This window comes from Erinaceus europaeus, chromosome 13 (genome assembly GCF_950295315.1).
Source record: "Erinaceus europaeus chromosome 13, mEriEur2.1, whole genome shotgun sequence".
NCBI lineage: Eukaryota > Metazoa > Chordata > Mammalia > Eulipotyphla > Erinaceidae > Erinaceus > Erinaceus europaeus.
In genome coordinates, this window is record NC_080174.1 from 17,592,085 (window position 1) to 17,610,863 (window position 18,779).

The window sequence follows — 18,779 nt, forward strand, 5'->3', positions numbered from 1 at the left end:
GACTCCTTTTTTTAAAAATTTATTTTCCCTGTTGTTGCTCTTGTTTTTTAATTATTATTGTTGTTGTTTTGATGTCGTTTTTGGATAGGACAGAGAGAAATGGAGAGAGGAGGGGGAGAGAAAGATAGACACCTGCAGACCTGCTTCACCGCCTGTGAAGCGACTCCCCTGTAGGCGGGGATCCAGGGGCTCCAACGGGGATCCTTATGCTGGTCCTTGGGCTTTGCGCGCCACATGAGCTTAACTCGCTGGCTACTGTCTCACTCTCAATGTTTCCTTTTTGTCACTAGAAGTCCAATGAGCTATCCATTGTGCCACAGAGCCACCTTCCTTTTTATAAATAAAAAAATTTTTTTTTAAAAAAGTCAAATATTGCAAGTGGAAAAAAACAAAAAGAAAAGAAAAAGTCAAACTCAGAAATAGAATGGATCTGTAGTAACCAGGGGCTGGGAGTGGGGAGATGAGGAGACTTTGACTAAAAGCTGCAAGCTCTCGAATATGATTAAGTGCTAGTGATTCATGTACTATAATATATAGTAGGTTGGTGATATCCACTATTGCAGTATTGTATTATGTATTTGGAACTTGCTAAGATCTTAAATGTTCTTATTATACCCCGAGGTAACTAGGTGAAGTTATGGGTATTGTAGTCAACTAGAGGGTAGCACTAATTTAATAAGGTATATGGTATTATCACATTATATACATCTAAAAAACCATATGAAATTTAAATCTGGGAGAAATACATACTATATTGGACCACTAGGGGGCAGAAGAGAATTAGAGCAAGGAAAGGAAAAAAAAAACACTTCCCAAACTTGCTTATTTAGAAAATTAATTAATTAATAAGCATTGCTTAGTCTCTGGCTTATGGTGGGTCTAGGGATTGAACCTGGGACCTTTAGCTCCTCAGGCATGAAAGTCTTTTTTGCATAACCATTATGCTATCTCCCAGTTCCTTGCTAAATACAGAAGTAAATGACATGAGGACCTTTTCTCCTTCCTGTGCTATTAGCTAATACAGTTACTGTAACATTCTGTTTATTTGAATTGATATATTTTTAAAGGTATATTATCATTTTGTCCTATACTGTATGCATAATGCTTTGTCATCTTTAGAGTAAATAACAGTGGATAGAATAGGAAATTCCTTAAAATTTATAAAAGTTATCCTGATTTTCAAAACCTGCAAGGTCACTAGCCACTGGATCATTTAGAAAGACACTTGTCGCTTCTTGCTGTCAGTCCCCTAGCCTGCTTTGGTTAAGGAATAAGTCATGGCAGGTAAAGTTTGACCTAGAATTTGTGGAATTTTAATCTCCTAGTGGAGTCGAAAAGATTCCACTAATCCCTTACGATTTATTTTTTATTATCTTTCCCAGCCTACTTCTTATATTGTGCTTGAAGTACACCACCCCACCTCACCCTCAGCACCTCACTGCTGCTTTTCGTAATTACAGCCGGAGAAGAAAAAAATGAAAAAAAAACAGTTAACTGAGAAGATAACAAGATGAAGTTGTTCCTAGAGTTTTGATTGCTTGGCAAAGTGCATCAAGACTTTTCTCTATAATATAGCTCCAGATTTCCACATGCTCTTTTCTTTCTTAAATATATCACTTTTAAAATTTATTTATTTATCATAAAAGAATGAGAAAGAGTGGAGGGAGAAAGAGGAAAGAGATCAGAGCATCATTGCTCAAACTTTGGCATGAGGTGGTTCTGGGATTAACATTCTGAATGTGAAATGTGGAAAGAAGAGATAAAATTTCTTCCTATATTAAATGCTGCTAAGTTGTCCTCTTAAGCCCCCTCCCCCCCTTTGGTCAAAGATTTTCCAAGTGTATCAACTACTGGGTTGAATAGAGCAAGCAGGTGGTTTACTATCAACTCAACTAACTTCAATTCTTTTCAGGTGAGGAAATCCCAAAGTAGTTTTGAGAGATTGATGTATTGATATTCCCGAAGCCCATTGGTTGGAGAGAAGTGTGGGGGTGGAGAGGGAGCTAACACTGAAGGTTTTTTGAGGCAAGGTTGTTTTCCCTCTTCTCCCAGAGAAGATGCCTATTTCTTGGCCAGGTCTTACTTTGCAATGAGACAGAAGTTTCAAGAGCTGGCAAAACAGCTTGTTTGGATAATGTGCCTACTTTGGGGGAAGCTTCTCTACATCCTGTGGTATTTTCTTCCCTTGTCTCTTTGTGTCTTACTCTATCTGAAAATCAGCTTGGTACAGTGAAATCCGGTGATGACAAGAAAAAATCAGGGAGAAAAACAAAACAAAACAAAACAAAACAAAACACCAAAACGGAGTTTCAGCATACCACCAGGAAGCAGTGGCCAATGAAAACAGGTTTCTATTCTTCCTTTGTTTTCTACTAAGAAAGTATTAAATCATAGTAGATGATAATTGCGTGATCTTCCCTGAACTGAGAGAAGAATACTTTCAACGACCCTGGAACCCAGTCCTGTGTGATTCAATGATTGCACAACAGACACAGAAAAGGTCTTCATGGGGGGCTGGGCGGTAGCACAGTGGGTTAAGCACATGTGGCGCAAAGTGCAAAAACCAGCATAAGGATCCTGGTTCGAGCCCCTGACTTCCCCACCTATGGAGAGGTAGCTTCATGAATGGTGAAGCAGGTCTACAGGTACCTCCACCTCTCTGTCTTCCCCTCCTCTCTTGATTTCTGTCTGTTCTATCCAACAACAACAACAGTAATGACAAAAATAATAGTAACAAGGGCAACAAAAGGGAAAAAGTGGCCTCTGGAAGCAGTGGATTTGTAGTGCAGGCTCTGAGCCTCAGCAATAACCCTGGAGGCAAAAAAGGTCTTTTTATTTTTCCTTTATTGGGAGATTAATAATTCACAGTCGACAGCAAATACAAGTTTGTACATGCATAACATTTCTCAGTTTTCCATATAACAATACAACTCCCACTAAGGCCTCTGCCATCTTTTCCAGGACCTGTACTCTCCCCCCACCCTCACCCGCCCTAGTATTTTTTACTTTGGTGCAATACGCCAACTCCAGTGCAGGTTCTACTTAGTGTTTTCTCTTCTGATCTTGTTTTTCAACCCCTGCCTGTGAGTGAGGTCATCCCATATTCATCCTTCTGTTTCTGACTTATTTTATTTAACATGATTTCTTGAAGCTCCATACAAGATGGACTGAAAATGGTGAAATCACCATTTTTATATTTATTCATTTATTCACTTTTTGTTGCCCTTGTTTCATTCTTGTAGTTATAGTTGTTGTTGTTATTGATGTCGTTGTTCTTGGATAGGACAGAGAGAAATGGAGAGAGGAGGGGAAGACAGAGATGGGGAGAGAAAGATAGACACCTGCTTCACGGCCTGTGAAGCCACTCCCCTGCAGGTGGGGAGTCGGGGGCTTGAACCCAAATCCTCATGCCAATCCTTGCAATTTGCATCATGTGCACTTAACCCGCTGCACTACCGCCCGACTCCCTTTTTTAAATTTTTTAAAAATAGAAATCACCATTTTAAATAGCTGAGTAGTATTCCATTGTGTATAAAGATCACAACTTCCTGAGCCACTCATCTGTTGTTGGACACCTGGGTTGTTTCCAGGTTTTGGCTATTATAAACTGTGCTGCTATGAACCTAGGTATACACAGATCTTTTTGGATGAGTGTGTTGGGTTCCTTAGGATATATCCCCAGACTTCATGTCATGGCTTCACAGACACATAAGCTCAAAACTGTGAGGGGATGATAAGATGTTGGCTTCAGAGGATAGTATGTGTGTGTTTTGCGTGTAATTCCATTTACTGTATCCTCGGGCAACAATTAGTAGGTTAGGTGACTTGCAGTCATTACCCTCTCCTAGTATACTGAAGGGTAATTTCCTTTCTATTGCTAGGTAGAAATGGAAGAAACATGTCATCTCAATTCCAAATAGAGGGACATCAAAGTGGGAAAGGAATACCAAGATTTTGATGATAGTTGCTTAGTCATCAACACATTATTGACCCTATATATTCAATGTGGAAAATGGAAAACCTTTATACAGCATGATCAATGGCCTTTCTATAACCAGGCATGGATGGTATTCTCATTTGTTCCAGAATTCTGGTGAGAGGTAGGAAGAAGAATCAGCTGGACACTATCCGCTCAGGCAAGTCAAATATTATCGTAAGAGAAGGAAAGTAGAGGAAGTTTATGCAGAGACACTTGTAGGTCCCCAAAGGATGAGTGGCCCTGAGCTGCCAAGGAGAGTTCTTTGTTATAGGGCAAAACACTTTAGGTCATTAAGATGTTCACTGGCAGTCTGGGCAACATCTCACTATATTCATTTTTTAAAAATTGTATTATCTTTATTTGTTTATTAGATAGAGACAGCCAGAAATTGAAAGGGGAGAGGGGGCAGGAGACAGAGAGGGAGAGAGACATAGAGATGTCTGTGACTCTGCTTCACTACTCGTAAAGCTTTCCCCTTGCAGGTGGGAGCCAGGGTCTCGAACCCATAACTGTGCACCACCACCTGGTCCCCTCCTTATTCATTTTTCTGATCCATTGCCACAATGTTCTGCATCACAGCGATTCTTGAAGGTAGCCATCTCCTGCACACACAGGCACATTTCAGTTGATCGGTCAGCCATCTGGTTGATTCTTATAGTTTGTAGCAACTCTTTATGGCAACCTGGGGTCCTTAACCCTGCCAGTCCTTAGCATTTGCATCATACCATTCATTTCTCCAAGATGGTCACTTGTGTCAGCATATTGCTTGCTTGTCTGCTGTGTGTCTAGCACTACTGTGACTCCTTTACATGCATTCTGTTAGGTAGTGCTTGAAAGTGTCTTGCCAGACAGGCATGATATTATAGATGAAGATATTTAAAAAATCACGATTCCAGGTATAGGTACTAGCAGTCTAGTTCGACCTGGTGGCCTTTGTCTTCTAGGGAACCCTGAGGACTTAGATTAAATTTTGCATTTTCATTCACAATCCCATGGATTCTGTGAGCACCTCCATGGAGTTATGCTTATTAGAACTACCCAGGATGAAAACCAGAGCTTGATAATACAATTACTGCAGTGACCACATAAAAATTACATGCCCTGTCATGCCATTCTATGTTTAACTCATTAATATTATTTTCCAAACACAGGGCCAGTATTCATTGGGATTTATGTAGAACTTAACTAAATGCAAAGCATGCATTTTATATGTATTACCTCTTAAGCAACCTAGTGATCAGATAAGCACTACAGTTGTTTCTAGTTTATAGATAAGCTAAGGGTGATGTAGTAATTCCCCGATATCCTATAGCTTCCCAGAAGGCAGACATGAAGTTTGAACTCAACATTATTACCCTAGCACCTGTACTGTGTTAGTGTGCTAATTGCTTTACACTTCAGGACAGTTAACTTGCCTGAAAAGTTTGGAAGCTGGATAGTCGTGGTCTCTGTGCTCATGCATTTTGTTTTGCTGATCCTGTCCTGTCCTGCACATGTGTACCATTTTTCTTCTCTTTAGCATTCAGTCTTCTTCATCATCTGGCATTGATTTGCTCAAACTTTCTCCTCTGTGTGCTTTGTGGTGTTTTAGTTTCTTTTTCTATGGAAACCACTTTTTGTGGTTAATTTAATAAGACATGTTTCATTACTTTGAAGCTTTCTTCTTCTGCTGCAATAATGAAATTATATAGCACTATCATAGATAAATTCAGTAAAAAAGTATATACATATATATATTTAAATTTATTTATTTATTTATTCCCTTTTGTTGCCCTTGTTGTTTTATTGTTGTAATTATTATTGTTGTTGTTGTTGTTGGATAGGACAGAGAGAAATGGAGAGAGGAGGAGAAGACAGAGAGGAGGAGAGAAAGGTAGACACCTGCGGACCTACTTCACCACTTGTGAAGTGACTCCTCTGCAGGTGGGGAGCCGGGGGCTCAAACCGGTCCTTGTGCTTTGCACCACGTGCGCTTAAGCCGCTGTACTACTACCCAACTCTCTATACATATATTTTTAAATGAGAGATGTTGACTTTGTAATTATCATTGCTCTTTGTCAAATACAGATAATCTGAAGATACTTTCCAATGTCTCTTCCTATGTGGCATGGTTTGAAGAGTGGGGGAAATACAATGCATTACAATTGTAAGAAGAAATAAAAAATAAAGTATTATTTTCAGTAAGTTCTGTGAACACTTAGACGGGGATCATCCCAGGAGGGCCAGACAGTAACTGAAGACTATTTTATAATCAGCTAAATGAATTGCTTGAAATTCTAAAGAGTAGAGGGTAACCTGGCAAAATTGGTCAGGAAAAGTATAATTCATCACCAGTGTGGAACATTCTACACAGAGCATCTGTTGTATGGTCATTAAACTCAGAGAGTACAGAAACCTAGAAGTGGTTGATAGTGGGATTAACATGTCGAGAGAGAGAAAGAGGAATTAGAAAATTTAAGAAGAATCCAGGAAGAGGATTACACAACAGGGTGAACACCAGTGGTTGGTAATCCCCTTGCAGGCTGTTTGTCATAATGATCCTTTGCAGTTTGTCTAATAAACTGATCATTCATAGAAATACAGACATTTCACTTGAGCTCATTGCTATGGGAAGAAAGACTTCAGTCACCACAGAACTCCTAGCACCTGTAGTAACCTGTGTCATTCTGAGAGTTAAGCTTTACTGTGTACAGGACACCTAGACCGTTTTTCATGTTATATATGTGTCTCTTACAAAAAGCTTCATTTATAGGCCATTTGGGTATCTGGAGAAAAGTTCCAGAATTCCTAACTGAAACTATAAATAAAACAAGTGTTTCAAGAGTTAAAAAAAAAAAAAAAAAAGGAAAATAAATGTAGGAAGAAGTAAATATTTGGACTTGTCACAGACATCCATGCAGTTCCCTTCTTAGCCCACAGTGACTATCCCTCTTACTTCTCCTCTTCCTCTTCCTCATGCTCCTTCTCCTCATTTACTTCTAATTATTATTTTTCTCCCTTTTTATTAGTGACTTAACAGTATTTTATAAAAGTAGAAGATTTCAGGAGTATATTTTCATACCCACATATAGTGTGTATAAATGACTACATCCTTCACCAAAGACCTGTCTCCTCTACCCCACCTCCCCAAACATCATAGTTCTCACAAAGTCCAAGGAATAGTTTGGCTCCCATTTTGTTTTGCAAATCCATTTGCTCTATTATTATTCCCATTATTATTATTTGCCACTAGGGTTATTGCTAGGGCTCAGTGGCAGCACTATGAATCCAACACTATTTTATTTGATAGGACAGAGAAAAATTGTGAGGGGAAGGTGAGATAGAAAGGTAGTGAGAATGAGAGATACCTGCAGACCTGCTTCATCATTCATGAAGTGCCCCCCCCCATGCAGGTGGGGAGTGGGGGCTTGAACCTGGGTCCTTGAGCATGGTAATACATCCACTGAACTAGATGTGCTACCGTCTGCCCCCCCCCAAGTCCATTTGATTTAATAATCTACATGTGAGTGAAGCCATTTTGGTAGTTGCCCTCCATCTCTTGACTTATTTGATGTAGTATAATCATCTCTAGTTCTTGTCACTTTCTTCCAAATGATACAATCTCATCATTTTGGGTTGCAAAGTAATGCTCTGTTGAACACATCTCACTTAGTGAGCAGGCTTCTGTCCCTTGTCCTTCTCCTTCCCCTCCCTGATGCCTATTCAAGTGAAAATAGTAGACTCAGCCTAGCTCACAAACATGTCTTTGCCTTCATAGGTTAGTAGTAAATGTGGTCCAATTTATCCCTTCTCAAATCTCTTGACACTAAGAGGGTGTAGAGAGTTGACCGTTTTCCCATACACACAGGAGATATACAATAGGAGTCCTCTGAGAGGAAAATGAAGCACATGCTAATGACTGACATAGATAAGAAACCATTTCTTGGTTCCCTTCAGTGTTCTAGTCATTGCTTTTTGAAATGCATTCCCTCAGACCAGCTGTAACTCTGCTCCTGACATTAAAAGGGTTCTCTGTCATTGTGCTTAGTATTTAACTTCCTATAATCACTATGAAATGTGGTCAAATACCTTTAGTATGAATTTTATCATTTTAGCCTTTATTTATTTATTTACTTACTTATTTTGCAGGGCTACAACCTCACCCATGTGCAATTTCATGACTTCTTGCTCTTTCCTTTTTATATTTAGAGACAGAGGGACAGAGAGAGTGAAAGGGAAAGGCGTCACATACCAGAGTTCTTTTCTGCCTATAGGAGAAGTGGAATCCATTCACTTAACATAGACTCTTAGAGTTTGCAGGCATCTAGTTTATATGGTAACCTTCTCAGAAGTTACTTTTCTCAAGCTGTTTGATCCCAAAATAACAGGCTTTTTGATGGTTTGAGCCTGGCCATTTTGGAGTCTGAGTCAGAAGTTAAGACGTCTCAACTTATTTGATGATTGCCAAACTAGAACATCAAAGAATTACACTCAGTGCAAACATGAATGCTATGGATTCTAATGGGGTGCTCGAGTTGGCAAATATCTTTGTGCAAATCATCTGTGCTCCATAACATGGGCTAGCTACATCTCGAGGAAATCATGCCCTCTAGGTTTTCAGGCTGATTTGATACAGGCCTAGTTGAACGCTGACATTTTCATTAAGTGTTTGTGGTGTAGCTATTAATACCGAAAAAGTGGGCTGTGATATATAAGAGAGAGTAGAGCAAGACAAACCTCTATTTATAGTTAAGTATTATGTAATTATTAACCATTTTTGTTGAAGCCCCTTTCTTTTATAATGTATGTGAGCTTTAAAAAATTGAGTTGTAAGTGATATATAACATTATATCACTCCCCTCCCCTCCTTTTCCCTTCCCTTCCTCTTCCCTTCCCCTCCCCTTCCCTTCCCCACCCCTCCCCTCCCCTTCCCTTCCCTTCCCTTCCCCAGAATCCTTTGCTTTGATGCCATACATCATGCTCAGTCAGTGTTTCATTTTGGGATCTACCTCTCTGGTCTATTTATTAAGCCCTGCTTATAGGTGAGATCAGTCCTTATTCATCCTTCTCCTTTTGACTTATCTCACTTAACATGATGTCTTCAAGTTTCATTCAAGATGATGCAAAGGAGATAACTTTATCATATTTAACATCGAAGTAGTTTTTCATTGTATCAATACACCACCTTTTCTATTTACTTACTTATTTATTTATTCATTTATTTATTTACTAGAAAACTACTCAGCTCTGGTTTATATTGGTGCTGGGGATTGAAATGGAACTTGGAGCTCTTTCTCTCTTCCTCTTTATCTTCCCTTCCTCTCTTAATTTCTCTCCATTCTATCCAATAACATAGAAAATAAATTGGCCATCACTAGGAGAAGACTTGTAGTGCCAGCATTGAGCCCCAGTGATAACCCTGGTGTTAGTGAAAAATTAAAACAACAATAAAGGTCTTTGTAGGGGAGTTGGGCTGTAGTGCAGTGGGTTAAGTGCATGTGGCACAAAGCGCAAGGACTGGCCTAGGGGATCCCAGTTCAAGCCTCCAGCTCCCCACCTGCAGGGGGTTTGCTTCACAGGTAGTGAAGCAGGTCTGCAGGTGTCTATCTTTCTCTCCTCCTCTCTGTCTTTCCCTCCTCTCCCCATTTCTCTCTGTCCTATGGAACAATGATGACTACGACAATAAAAACAACAAAGGCAACAAAAAGGAAATAAATAAAAAAAAAGTCTTTGTAATGAATACAATTTTTGTCAGCCATTCTTCCAAGAAGACAGGGTGAAAATTTCAAAAATAAAAATCAGTTCTTCATGATTATTTAAAGTAAAATGTGTACTTTGACCAGAAAGGTGCTTGAAATAATGCACATTATTTCCAGGGGCTGCAGAAGTAGCATAATGGTTATGCAAAAAGGTTTTCATATCTGACCCACCAAAGGTACCAGGGTCAATACCCAGCATCATCATAAGCTAGAGTTGAGCATTGTTCTCATAAGAAATAAATAAGTAAACAATATTTTCCACTACTATATAATTCTCTGTTGGAGTATTGTGCAGATACCCTTAGGGCATCGCCAATTCCCATGAGAGCTGAAACCCAAGCTTCCCAGAGTGACTTGGTTCCTCCTCCCACTTCCCATTCCCCCTAGAGCTGTAACTCTATCCCAAGTGCCTTGTTTCCTAGCCTATCCTGTCCCGACTTGCCACTTCAGGCTTTTATCCTATAAAGCTCGATGCTGTTCTGGGTTAGCCTTCTTTGCCCTTTTCACCTCGGCAACCTGATGCAGAGAAGGGTTGCTATAGCAGGAGGAGGCCATTTTGCTAGCTCCACGTGGCCCGAACCACTGTATGCTCACCTAACTCTGAGGTGCCCACGTGAATAAATATTTGTGTTCCCTCTCCATTCAGGTCTCTTCTCTCTCCCCCATGGTGCAGCCTGACAATTCTCAATCTCTGAAAACAAAATAAATCAATTAGGAAGGCAAGATGGCTCACCTGAGAGTTCTGCCATGTGTACAACCCAGTTTTGAGCCCCTCAGACCCTCAGATTCTATATGGTAGTACCAGCACACAGAAGTGCTATTGTGTTTCTCCCCGTCCATCTCTCTCTCTCTTTTTATCTTAAAAAAAAAAAAAGCCAGTCTGAAGCAGCGAAACCCTGATGATAATTAAAAACAAAAAATTTAAGGGGCTGAGTGGTGGCGCACCTGTTTGAACACATGTTACGATGCACAAGGATAACCCTGGTGTTAGTGAAAAATTAAAACAACAAGAAAAGTCTTTGTAATGAATACAGTTTTTGTCAGTCATTCCTCCAGAAGGCTGGGTGAAAATTTCAAAAATAAAAATCAGTTCTTCATGATTATTCAAAGTAAAATGTTTATTTTGATCAGAAAGTAAAACAATTTAAATGTATTGATCTCCTGGGATCCGGTGGTAGTGCACTGGGTTAAGTGCATTTAGTGCGAAGTGCAAGTATTACCTTAAGGATTCCAAGCTGTAAGGATCCCAGTTCGAGCCCCTCCGGTAGGTCGCTTCACATGTGGTGTAACAGGTCTGCAGCTGTCTATCTTTTTCTCCCCCCTCCTGTCTTCCCCTCCTCTCTCAATTTCTCTCTGTCCAATCCAACAACAGCAATAATAACAATGGAAAAAGATGGGCCATTTCCCAGTTTTCCTCATAACAATTCAACCCCCTCTAAGTCCTCCTCTGCCATCATGTTCCAGGACCAGAACCGTCCCCCACACCCAACCAATGATGTTTCCAAAGCAAACATCTTAAGAGTATTCCGCTCATGTTTTCTTTTATGCATTTGATAGTTTCTGGTTTACTATCCATGTAATTGATCCATTTCAATTTGACTTTTGTGCAAGGGGATAGGTGGTGGTACTGTTTCTTTCTTTTGAATGTTTCAATCCAATTTTCCCAGCGCCGTTTGTTGATGAGACTCTCCATTATCCATTTCATATTTTGGAATCTCTTATCAAAAATTAGCATCCATAGGTGTGGAAGCTTTTTCATTTAAAATTTAAAATTAATTTAATTAATTTATTTTGAATAGAGAAGTTGAGAGGGAAGGGGAACTAGAGAGGGAGAAGCTTGTCATGCTTCCCCTCTGCAAGTGCTCAACTGACCAACCCCTAATTCAAATATCTTTTTTTCCTAATTTTTTATTCATTTATTTATTATTGAATAGAGACAGAGAGACATTGAGAGGGGGGAGATAGAGAAGGAAAGGGACAGAGAGACACCTGCAGCACTACTTCATTACTCGCTAATCATTCCCCCCTGTAGGTGGGGACCAGGGGCTTGAACCTAGGTCCTTGTGCACTGTAATGTGTGCACTTAACCAGCTGTGCCACTGCCTGGCCCCTTAATTCAAATTTCTAATTGTGGTAAAACATGTATCATAAAAATTTCCAGCTAAACTATTTTTAAGTAAAAATAGTCATGTCATGTACACCATTGTGCAACCGACTCCTAGAACTCTTTTCATCTCACAAGAAACTCTAAACCAATCACTAAGCAACTCCCCACTCTTATCCTCCATCTTTGCACCCTCATAGGACCGGAATCTGTGTCCATGAAATTGACTGCTCTAGGTCTTGCATTAGATTCAGTGGGAGGGTTTTTCTTTTCCTTTTTTTTCAGCATTATGCAATGGGTTTTATTAAAGCTGATGAATATTTCTTGATAAATGCCATTTTAGAAGTAGACAAAGCTTCCTGATGTATTATATTTGAAGATGTTGTGTTTGCTCATGCACTTGGTATCTATTCCTCTGTCAGTTTTATTATTATTATGTAATTTTTAAAAATTATCTTTATTTACTTATGGGTAGATGGCCAGAAATTGAGAGGAAGGAGATAGATAGATAGATAGATGGTCTTGCTTCGTCATTTGTGAAGCATCCCCCCTGCAGGTGGGAACTGGGGGCCTACATGGAGGACCCTGCATGTTGTAACATGTGTGCTCAACTGGGTGCATCACCACTCAACCCCTCAGGTGGGGAGCCCAGGGCTTGGACCTGGATCCTTGCACCAGTCCTTGCTTACTACCCTGTGCACTTAACTAGGTGTGCCACTGCCCAGCCTTCCTCTGTCAGTTTTATTAAATGACAAATATTTGCTTTAGGCAATTTTTGAATCCTTTTTACTGTTACTGCACACTCTTATTTTTCATTCTGGAATTTGGTGGGTACTTAGAAATTAAATATTATTTAAGATCTGTACCTCTTAAATGGAAAAAGGGATAAATGAATTTGTAAGTACTTAGTAAAATCATCCCAGATGATCATGAATTTTATCTGATACTTTTCTAAGGGAACATTAGATAGTTTCTTAGTCAGTTTTAAAGAAATTAAAACATATATATGTATATATATATGTATTTGCACACACAGATATATATGTAGGATAGAAAGACATGTTGACAGAAGAAATACCTACTTTCAAATAGAATATTTCAATATAAAGTGAGGTTTCTAATAACTTACCAGGGATGCCAAGAATTACTGAAGACTTTAAAATTGGACTGGAACTGCATGGGCATCAGTAGGTTCCCAAAGTCTTCATTAGAAAGAATATTTGAACAAACCTGAATCATATTTGTAAGAATTTTCCTTTACATATTCTAGATTATGTTTTTACTGCATATCGGTGAATATTGCTTGAACACTGGCTAAATATGAGCAAAGCCTACTAATCAGCCCCCTTTCCTTCAAATAATTTTTCAGTTCTACCACAATATACTTGTTCATTTTAGAAAAGATTATTTACTTATACTAGTAGTTTGATAGTGCTTTCCAAAATTATAACATTTCATATCATGCATGGTGTGTGTAGGTTACCTCACTCTCCACCCAAGTCCTGTGTCTCAGCTCCTGCTAACTACCACAGTTCTTATAAAATCTGAGAGACAGTTTGGTTAAATATTTTCCAGGTTCACCTGGTTGAGTTGTCTATATTAGAAATATTTGTTTGTTGATTTAATGAGAAAGAGATGGAGTGAGACCAGATCGTCCGTCTGGCATATTTGCTGCTAGGAACTGAAGTCGAGAAAGGAGACTTGCAAGTCTAGTGCTATATACACTGAGTCACTTTCCCATGCACTAGAGCTTAGTGATCTCCTTCTTTTTTAAAAAATTAAAAAAAACATTATTAGTGATTTAATAGTGATTGACAATATTGTGTTATAAGAGGGGTACAATTCCCACCACCAGAGTTCCATATCCCCTCCCCTTCATTGGAAGCTTCCCTATTCTTTATCTCTCTGGGAGTATGGGTCAAAGATCTTTATGGGGAGCAGAAGGCGGGAGGTCTGGCTTCTGTAATTGCTCCCCTGCTGTACATGGACATTGACAGGTCAGTCCATACTCATAGCCTGTTTCTATCTTTTCCTATCTTAAAAAAAAATATTTACGTAAATGTTTGGAAAGAGGAAGAAAGGGAGAGGGAAGGGGAAGGGAAGAAACAGAGGGAGAGGGGAGGGAGTGGGGGAGAGAGAGAGAGAGAAAGAGAGAGAGAGAATATGAGCCAGAACAGACAGACCTCTGATACATATTATGCCAAAATGCTGGGGATTCAACTCATGCATTCAAGTCTGACTCCCTACCTCCTGTTGCACCTCCTGGGTTACGCCTTCCTCAAAGGGAAATAAAGTAGCTATCTGTTGTGATTTTTGAGTCAAGAGTTGTGATGAAATTTAATGTGAAACAACTGAGCCAAGCAGGAGGAAGAAGAAATTGCTTTCCTCCTGAAACAAAGTTTTCATCAGGGGCATTTAATCACTGGACAAGAAGACACTTGGTACCATATCCATCACTTAATCCCAAACTCTTGCACTCTTTTGAAGAGATAACCAAACCTGCATGGTTTCTCTTACCCAAGGTTTGTCAGTTCACCTTTAGAAAACTACTAGAAAAAGATTCCTTTGTAGCTTTTATTTATTTACTTTGATCCCATCCTTTGGATACTTGGAGAAATATCCACTATCTCTTCCACAAGATCCATCTTCAACTATATAGAGATGGTTTTGTTTTCATCACCTGAAATCTTTCTGGATAGCCCAGGGCAGAACTCAAGAGGCAGAACAAGTGCAAAAGAAGAAAACAAAGGGAAGTGGCAGAGTTCACCTGTTCACCTCTGCCATAAATGGGAACAAGATTTGTGAATCTGCTGACCAGGTGTCACTGGTCCGCCCCCACTTCCACTGGGCAGCCCTCATTTCAGCTGTGCAGGTGTGTTCTGACTTCTTCAGAAAACCCTGCCTGTGCTTTGTGCTTTTAAAATAATTACTATTGACACTTGCGGATAATACAATATGTATGTCCTTTGTAGTCTCTGGAAGTTGCTGTGCCACAGCCAAGAAAAAAACCAGGGCACTGACAATTATTATTCTTGTCCAGATAGTAGAGACTAAGTGGGAAGGGCATTACTTTACATTAATATTTTAATTTTATTGGAGTATTACTTTTTTATATGCAAAAGATAAGTTTGTATGTTAAAAGAGTTGTTATAAAATCTTATGAAAATTCACAGACATGTCTGCAGGTGTATGTAAGTCCAAGAGCTCAGGAGGAAAGAAACATTTGCTTCGGCTGTGTTCTCTTTGTTGGTGTCCTCACTGGTCTGGGCTCCAACAGAAAATTGATTTCCTGCCAGGAATCATCCTCTGTGATTCATCCTCTGGGGTTATGGGAGGTAACCCCAGCATCCAGTTCCCCAGGCTACTGCTGATGATTCTCAAATATTGACAAAAGGTTACTTGAAGAATTTTAGTAGGTGAATTCTTTGGTGGAACTATTTTGTGCGCTGCAGGACATTTAAAATCCATGATCTCCGTTTACATTTTCTCATCACTGTGACAGCAAATATTTAGGTGCAACTTTGGATTGGGGTTGGTGTATTGTACCAAAGTAAAAGAATTTGGGGTGCAGGGAGTGTTCAGGTCCTGCAACATGGTGGCAGAGGAGGACTGAGGGGGGCTAGATTATTATGTGGAAAACTGAGAAATGTTACACATGTACAAACTCTGTATTATTGATTATAAACCATTAATCCCCAATACATAAAAAATGAAAAAGGAAAAAAAGACAGTAAGAGAAAACATGAAGTGAAACTTTTATTGGGTGTGAAGTATTGCACCAAAGCAAAGGATTCTGGGTAAGGTGGGTAAGGGTTGGGATGGAGGGACATTGGTGTCCTGGTGGGGGAGTGTATGTCTCCCAGACAACTAGACATCTATCATAAGCAGATGAGAGGTTGTGGTCACATGTGAATGACTGTAATATAAACCATTATTCCCCTCGAAATAACACACACACACACATTATTTACCCCCTAAGTATTTCTCCACACTTCTCAGTGGGCAGGGTTTGGAGGAGGGAGTGTAAGAGGATATTCACAGAGAGGAGTCAAAGTTATCCCAGGAAGAAGCATCAATTTAGGGGAATCACAGAAGCTCCTTTCCTTTATTCAGTGATTGGCGCAGACACAGGGATCTCAGTTCTGGCCAGTGCCATGAAAAGGGGGGCTTCTGGGAAAAGTTTAAACCATTAATAGCATGAAAAGACACTGTTTCTTTTCTCTGCCTGGCCATTGAAATAATAAGATGATGTCTATTTGATTGGTGGGTGAAGCGAATTTGGTCAAAACAGCCAAGCGAGGAGGAAGGGAACCCGATCCTTGATGGGGACAATGAACAGCTAAATCCATCAGCCTAGGAGCTATTTTGAGATTGAGGTTTTACCATGAGAGCTAATAAATTCTTATTGATTGGGTCAACTGAGCTCAAGTTTTTGGTTACTTTACTTAAATATTTATAAAAGTGATATCCTGGATTGTTTTTTTTTTCTTGTCCTCTACAATTTTTTCCCTTACCAGGGTTATCACTGAAGCTTAATGCTTGCAGGCCTCCATTGGTTCCCAAAGCCATGTCATTCTTCTAGAAGGTGAGAGACAGAGAAGGACAGACACCCGCAGCACTGCTCCACTCCACTGCTTGTGAAGCTTCTACCACTGCAGGTGTGGGTCGGGGGTTTGAGTCAGGATCCTTAAGCATGGTAACACGTGCACTCTACTGGATGACCCACCACTCTCCTTTATTATTATTATTTTTTAAGGATTAACTTACTAAGAAAGGAGGTAAGAAACAGAGATCTAACACTCCTCTCACCAGATGCAAGGCCTGTGATCAGTCTCAGGCCTCAGGGTTGCAACACATGCGTTTTATCAGCTGAACCACTTCCCCAGTATCCTAGAGATCCCTTTATTGATACAACTTTAGTGTTAACATTTATAACGGAAGCAAATATCAATGCTGTTTGAAAAACAAGTTTTCTGGGGCTGGGTGGTGGTGTACCTGGTTGAATGCACATATTGCAGTGTGCAAAGATCTGGGTTCGAGGCCCCAGTCCTCACCCGCAGGAGGAAAGCTTTGCAAGTGGTGAAGCAGTGCTGCAGGTGTCTCTCTCTATCTCTCTCCCTCTCTATCACTCCCCCTTTCCTCGAGATTTCTGGCTGTCTCTATCAAATTAATAAAAATAATAAAACATTTTTTTAAAAAAGACAAGTTTTCTGCATGACACATTTGCTAGGTTAAATAGGTCATAATTAAATAAGGGTTGTGTCTTCATTGCAGCAAGTGGTTCTAAAACCAGAACTAATTTTATAAGTAGTAAGGTATTTTCTTCTAAAAAGTTATAATGGTATCAGAATAATATGCTAGTGATATCATAGCATGTCATAATATTCAGCCTGGTGGCCTTTTATCCTTATCTTTGAGTTCTTTTTTGAATTGTGACACTAATTTCTGAGGTTTCTTTTTCCATCTGATGTTTCCCAATTTGATCATGATTTTCACTGAAATTAAACACATGCTTGGACACTGAGAGCAGTGCCTCCTGAATGCATCTATTAGCGATGGTCTTAATTCGTATTTCAACTAGGCTCACATATTTTCACAGATCTGTAGCATCTTAATGCTTGGGTAGACATCAAAGCTAATCTAACATGCTTGAGTTCTTTTGGAATCCATAACTGGAAGGGAGAGATTGGACTGATAGAGAACATTTTCAAATTGGCATACATTCTTTTAGAGATAGCATGTGACAGCAAAATAAAAAGCATAGATATTGGGATCAGAGCCCATTAGCTCTTCTGGTACTGGCTTTGAAATTCCTTAAGTACATGATATTAGACAAGCTATTCACTTCTTTGTAATGTAGGTTTAAAAAGATCTGTTCTTCTTGTCTCCACAGGGGTGGGGGAGGGAAGGTTGAGAAGGGTATTGTAAGAATTAAGTGGACAGGACTGGTATCCAGAGAGCTTAACAACTACCACAATGGTAGTGGTGAATTTATTTTGAATGATAAATTTACACATTAAAGTCAAGAAAAAAGAAGCTGGAACACACTTCTCCCTCCTTATCCTTATCCTTCATTCATCTTTCATTCATCTTTGCTCATGGTGGAAGATAGAGCTTCTAGCTTCTAGCTGTGGGTCTGATGTCATTTACATGAATGAGAAGAGCTGGTTCAGGACTGTAGAGTCTCAGAAGCCAACACTCTGGCAAATTTTATTTTATTTTATTTATTTTATTTTCGTAAGAAATTCAAACACATGAATAACACCTAGTACTACAGTTCCACACCCAGTAATTTAACAAGTAATCTAGAGAAAAGTTTACAGCCCTGGGACTCTTTGTGTAATGTTGCCAAAGTGCACGGAAGAATTTCAATCATATTGGATGCAAGGAGTGTAGCAGACAAAACAAAACCATAACATTCATCCAACCAAACAATGGTAACAAAAACTCAGCTTTCACTTCTCTAGGATGCCAATTGTAACCAGTTGTCTAGAATCCACAATGAATGAACTTCAACTCAACCGGAAGAGATATCTTACTACTTTTGTTTAAGAGACATTTTTGTTTTCACTTTTAAAAAGTGAGCATTAAAAAAATGCTCTCCAGGGTTGGAGTCATTTCATCAGATACACTGGAAGAAGGTAAATGTGATTCACTAACGTTTGTTTCACCACTCACAGTCATGTCCCCTCATACCTATGATGCGCTACAGTATGCTCTAGCGTGGCTTCGTCACATTCAAGTAGAGCAGATATGCCTTATCCTTTCTTTCATTATTCAGGACAAGGAGGGGAGTGCTAAGGAGAGGTTGGGGACCTAAATCCCTTTGGTGGAAAAAGATGAGACTTTGATGCAAGTTGAATTATGCTAACACCTATCTCGGGGTAATATGGAGATGCACCCTCATGCCAATAACAGCCTTATAAATGACCATTTCCTCAATAAATTCAAATTGAAA